This window comes from Apium graveolens, chromosome 10, assembly GCF_009905375.1.
Source record: "Apium graveolens cultivar Ventura chromosome 10, ASM990537v1, whole genome shotgun sequence".
Lineage (NCBI taxonomy): Eukaryota > Viridiplantae > Streptophyta > Magnoliopsida > Apiales > Apiaceae > Apium > Apium graveolens.
Window position 1 is genome coordinate 129,917,316 of NC_133656.1, and position 6,000 is coordinate 129,923,315.

General features: G+C 31.8%; 1 non-coding gene across 1 annotated transcript; it reads right to left on the reverse strand.

Moving 5' to 3' along the window:
- Nucleotides 1–4,435: 4,435 nt before the first annotated feature.
- On the reverse strand, nucleotides 4,436–4,542 carry LOC141694847 (small nucleolar RNA R71). The gene has a single exon (XR_012564129.1). It is a non-coding gene; the product is annotated as a small nucleolar RNA R71 (small nucleolar RNA).
- Between the last annotated feature and the right edge of the window lie 1,458 nt (nucleotides 4,543–6,000).

Genomic DNA, 6,000 nt, shown 5'->3' on the forward strand with positions numbered 1-6,000 from the left:
AACTCCTTTCAGTGAGTATAACTTCAAGACTGCGGTTGTCTTCCTTAACCTTTGTCTTTACCCTGTCTTCAATTCTTCAGATTCCTATGCTTCGAACACTATCTATATTAAATCAATGCTAATACACTGAAATCTTATTGTGGCACTGTCATACTAAAATCTTCAACACTTCTGAAATTCTAAGAGGCTTTAAATCTTATTTTTTACTGAGGCATGAACATATTAATGAACTTCTTTCAATGACCTGTAAACAGACTTCAAAACTTCTTCTAATGTTTTGATTCTCTGTATTTGCCTTGTATTTATTTTCTTCCTGATTTCTTGAGTAGACGTAGTATTATTTACTTGTCATGTTTCAGCATTCAGTTATCACGTCTACTATTTATACAACTTTGCAATCTCACCAACAATTATTAGTAAGAACAATATGCTATGATATGCTTAGGCGGCAGCTTCTTGAGTTCTAGTAAAGTAACGAACCACAAGAGGGCTATGTATATCATATCATAGAACTTAGTTTGTAATATAAAGGTCCCTAACTAGTGTCCTACGCCGAATCAAATTAAGGATAATTACCCATGAACTTATATATTCCCTAGTACTGCTAAACTTAGGTCTCATGATCCACACTATCTTTATTTTTTTATGTCTATTTGTATTGACTGCCATTACTGAGTTGTTTGGTTCCTTATTTTTTAGGGTTGGGCTCATGAATATTGAAATGAAGTAACGTAGTTGCTACAAGCAAGAAACACTTGAAACGAATTTAAAGTTCTTGTCTTGAAGAGGTTGGGAAATATATTTTTTCCTTTGGTTACTACATTTTCTCTTTGTCTAGTAAATCCTTTTTGTAATTAGTTGTTGACGGAATCTAGGGTAATACAATGCCCTCTACAAGTCTTAGGATGTGTAGCCTTAAACCCAATGCTTATAGTTATTTAGTTATCCAGTGTTATGGGCATGCCTCAGAAGATCACTATTATTTGCAAAATGTTACAGAATAGTTAGTTTGCACTTGACATTAATTTTGTTTCTACACATAGTAGCTAGTTTCTAGCATCTTTGATTATGTTTTATTTTATATATTAGCCAGTTTGATTTGCTTATTTGTTATTGAAGTTATGTAATTGTCTTTCTATCTTGATGATTTTGCAGAAGAGAAAACCAAAACTGATAAGAATATGGCAACAATGTTCAATTTATTATGGAAGAATAGGAGGGTAAGGCTTGAGGATAGTGCTGAACAGAGAATCATTACAAAAACTATTGAGAATATATTTTCTGTCTCATTTCTTGTGAAAGATGGCAGACCCGAGATTACAATTAATGAAAAAAGGGATGTCGGATATTTGGTAAGATCCTTAACAACCAATTCGTTACCTGGTTAAAAGGAATTCAAAATTATTTAATTACATATGACTACCTGTAATTGTTGCGCCCGTGCAATGCACGGTCATGCTCTATATTGCGTGAATTAAATTTTATTTTTTAACTATAATTGTTAACGCTATATGTTGTTGTCTGATGGATAAATGATGTATTTATTTATGTATATAAGTATTTGTGCTGTGGTTGCAATATTGTTGCGAATATTTGTTTTAACTGCAATTCTTGACAATATATATATATATATATATATATATATATTTTCTAGGTTGATTGAGGACGTACTTATATGTGTATATGAGTTAGTTTTGGGATGCGGTGATATGTGGGTTGAACATATTCTTGGAAATTTGACATTAAGCTAAAATAATAGAGGTCGAAAGTGGTATTTCTTGTTATCCACTACTAATGGCGATCCATGGTGGTTGTAATAAAAATGTTTGTGGTATTCTTTATTGTCCATTGCTAAGGGTGATCCATGGGGGTTGCTGTAAAAGTGTTTGTGGTTGGTTGATATACTGCAGAATATAGTAGTTTGTATGCTTATAATTTATTTTTGATTATTATTTGAAAATTTATTCTTGACCTTAGTAACTTTTCACATCCCTCATTCAGGATTAACAAGTACATAGTTCTGAACATGCTAAGCTCCTTTTAATTTTATTTGATACAAAACATTACTAAGATTATATGTTTCAGTCGCTACCATTCTTTCAAGTTGTGATGTGTAAGGCCGCAGCTAAACACCAATATAAACCAACATGATCATATGTTTAAAGAAGGCTATTAAAAAATTTATATGTGTGTTTGTGTTCATTTTCTACCATACATTTCATAGAAAACAACATGTGAGAAATAGAATGGTATATAACTCACTTGGGATGATAGAGTAAATAATAACAAGATATCTTGGAGGTCCATTACTTATACATAACACAATCTTTAACCAGTGTGATACATAAGAATTCTCTAAATATGTATAAAATATTGATTTGTTCATAATTATTATATTTGTTTATATGTTAGAAATGAGTCGTGTATTTGTTATGTTAAAAATGTGATTGATAAGTCATATAACACTTTTATATAGATGAAAGTCTTTAATCTTTGTCTGGATTTGAGTTTATTTGTACCATAAAAATATAATAGTTAAAGTATGACAATAATAAATATATTTTATCTAATTAGAGGAATAAATAGTTCAATGCACATATGTATGTGATATAATATATATCTATGTATATTTTATATGATTTTATTCCTCATACTTGTTATATTTTGCATTAATTTGGATTTTTATTAATTAGATTTTTATGTTTATTGTAGTATCAAGGAAATTCTAAAGTTGGATAAATTGGAGAATAAAAGCTGAATTTGGAGATTTATTATAAGGAAATTCGGATTTGTTGAACTGCACACACATAATTTATTGTTTGGGCCATATCTTGAGTTCCAGAAGTCAGAATTAGACGATTTAATAGCCCACATAAATATACGGAATTATATTTCATTCTAAAGTGGTCCATGTATCAAATTACAACTGGAGCGGCTCAGAATTACTGAAGAAAAGTAAAATATGAAATTTCCTCGGAAAAACAGAATCAGTTTGGGAAACAACTTGTATACCTTTATTATAAACAAGTATGGATATATATATATATATACAGACATAGAGAGACATATACATGGGGCAGAGATGAATTTTCTTTATTATATACTTTGTTAATCTCATCATAAGCAAGTAGATTATGAATCTAGGCTTAAGTTGAACCCTAGTTATGATTAATGTATGATTTTCACAATCCCCCAATTCAATTATATTACATGCTCTTGATTATTGAGTTGTGCTTAGTTAAAAATTACATGTCAGATGTGATTATGTGTATTGTTTGAACCAATATCTATTTATCAACGAAAGTTGGATTTAGGTCGTTGTGATTTATCCAATAAGGACATGAACTTCTCCATGAAAATAGGAAGAACAGATTATTAGGTACGAAGTTAGGATGCTGTGTTTATTGTCTCTAAATTGCATGATATAATAAAAATAGACCTGATTGTATTTTAGAGAATCCATTAATACTCAAGAGGGTTATTGTTATTTTATACGACACGTCTTTCCTCTTGAGTAGTATATGATTAATTGAGGCGGGAAATCATAATTTAATTTATTCATGCTAGTGGGGATTCTTAATTCTAGATATTTTTAGTTATTTGATTAATATAACGTGTTTGCTTTAGTAAAATTTTAGTTAAAAAAATTTACAATTTTTATTGTGTTACTTGCTTAATTTAATTGAGTCAAGAATTACTAGTGATTGGCACCTTTATCTTTGTGAGATCGACTCTGACTTGCGATATTATATAGTTGGAAGGATTTTTTAGGAATTATTATTTGATAGGCACGCGACAACCTTGTCAAATTTTTGGCGCCGCTACCAGGGACAAAGTGGTATTAGATTAGTAAATTATTTATTTAGTTTAACTAAGTCTTTTAGTTGTATGCTTCGGTTATTATTCCATTGTTATTTGATATTGGTTTCTAGTTTTCCTGTTGCATGCAAACTCGAAGTTCAAGTACTGAAACTTGATTGCTTTTGATCCTGAAATTGAAGCTACAACAGGAAGACAAGCGGGTGCACGAAGAAAAGAGAAAGACAAGAAAGTTATTAGCGAACTAGCTGCTAAAGCTCTGAATGAGCAGGGTATGCCAGACACTAAATACGTGCTCTCTATTAGTCTCAGACCAATAGTCACAGTAACCCACTTTGATTTTAAAACTCAATTCATCCAATTTGTATCCCATGATTCTTTCGCAGGATTGTCCTTTGAAAATTCTGTTGATAATCTTTAAAGTTTTCTAGAGAAGTGTTATACGATAAAGCTGACCAATGTTAGTGATGATGCAATAAAGCTGTGATTATTTTCATTCTCTCTCCGTGATAAAGCAAAAGATTGGTTAAAAGATGAAGTACCAAACAAGCTCACTACTTGGGACAGTTTAGCAAACGACTTTCTACTCAAAATTTTCAGTCAGAAGAAGACTGTAAAGCTCAGAAATGACATATCTAACTTTTGTCAAGATGAGGAGGAGTCACTTCATGATGCATGCAAAAAATATAAAAGGCTTCAGAGACAATTCCCTCACCATGGAATTCTTGACTAGTTATTGTGTGACGCCCTCAATCTCGGGGTTAGGAAATGAGGACCCATACACCAATATAATAATACCATAATAGCAGAATATAATAAAACCCCGATAATGACAGGATCTAAACAGGATAAAGTATGAGACATGATTACAACTACCAACCAAAATACAAATATAACAACCCAAAATATAAATAAATTCAAATTATTCATTTTTGATTAGGAATCGACAGATAACCCAAAAGTATCTAACTCAATTATTACACTTCCCACCATCGCTTGCTCACACAGCATCTACCTGATCTGGCATCTGAAAACCTACGACACGGTAGAGACCTCCAGGAACGCTCTTACGAGCGGTGCGCCTAAGTATGGCCATCTTCTTGCTTAACTGCCATGGTTAGATCAAAGCAAATAAATGAGCAAAGTCACTCAGCAAGTAACTACATAACAATTCTAAATATCAACATAAACAACATTAACCGAGGCATTCTATTTCTGGATAAAACTGAACTAGGTGGCAGTATTCTTTTAACGGCTAGGTAAAGGCATTGAAAAAGGTTCCGGGTTTCCAAGATTCAAAGTTTTGGGAGAAAGCCGACATTCATCAAAAATCAATAACAGGGTTCTCAATAAGTTTCTCAATTTAAAAGGAAGCAATCATTCAAACTCTGAGAATCAATAACAAAGAAAAATGACAGGGTTCCCGAGCAAGTTTCATAACTTTAAAGCAAATACTACTCATTCTATTACATTTCAAGTAATTGAGCAAGTTGCTTTATCAAAGATATAGATTACTCTTTTTATAAAATATTAAAGAACCCTTGATTGGAATATCCATCTTTTAAATTTAATATGGGTGATCAGCCCGTACTGACCTCCATCCGGTCATTAAGGTACCTATGGCATTATTTCAGCCTTATAGTGGACTAGCCCCGCTAGTCCCTTATATGACTGGACCAGTCCCACTAGTCTCTTACGTCTCTATCCAATCTTCATGGAATTCATTTAGAAAACTTTTGTGTTGGAATACAAGAAGTTTATCTAAATTCAGTTTTAACATTACCGATAAGTGAAATCATTTGGACTCTTGCAAGTCAAAAATCATTCTTAAGTTCAATTCAAGAATTCATGGAAAGTGAACAAATCGAATATATATGGGGATCATAAATTAAGGTATTGATCAAATGTTAAACAAGTGTATAAGTTTTCAATAAAGATAGTTCCAAAGAACAATATGTAACAAGGTATAAAGGATATTAGGGGACCTCGGTTAACAAGATATAACATGTGAAAAGTTCATAAGGCACTCTTTAGGATCAAAGGATCATAAGTTAACAAAGTATAGGGATTGGATAACAAGTTTTAGAAATAAGGGTTTACTGTTAGGGATCGTCATATGGACTTATAACGAGCTTATTCCAGGGAACAGTTTTAGGGTTTCTCAAGAATCAATAACAAGTA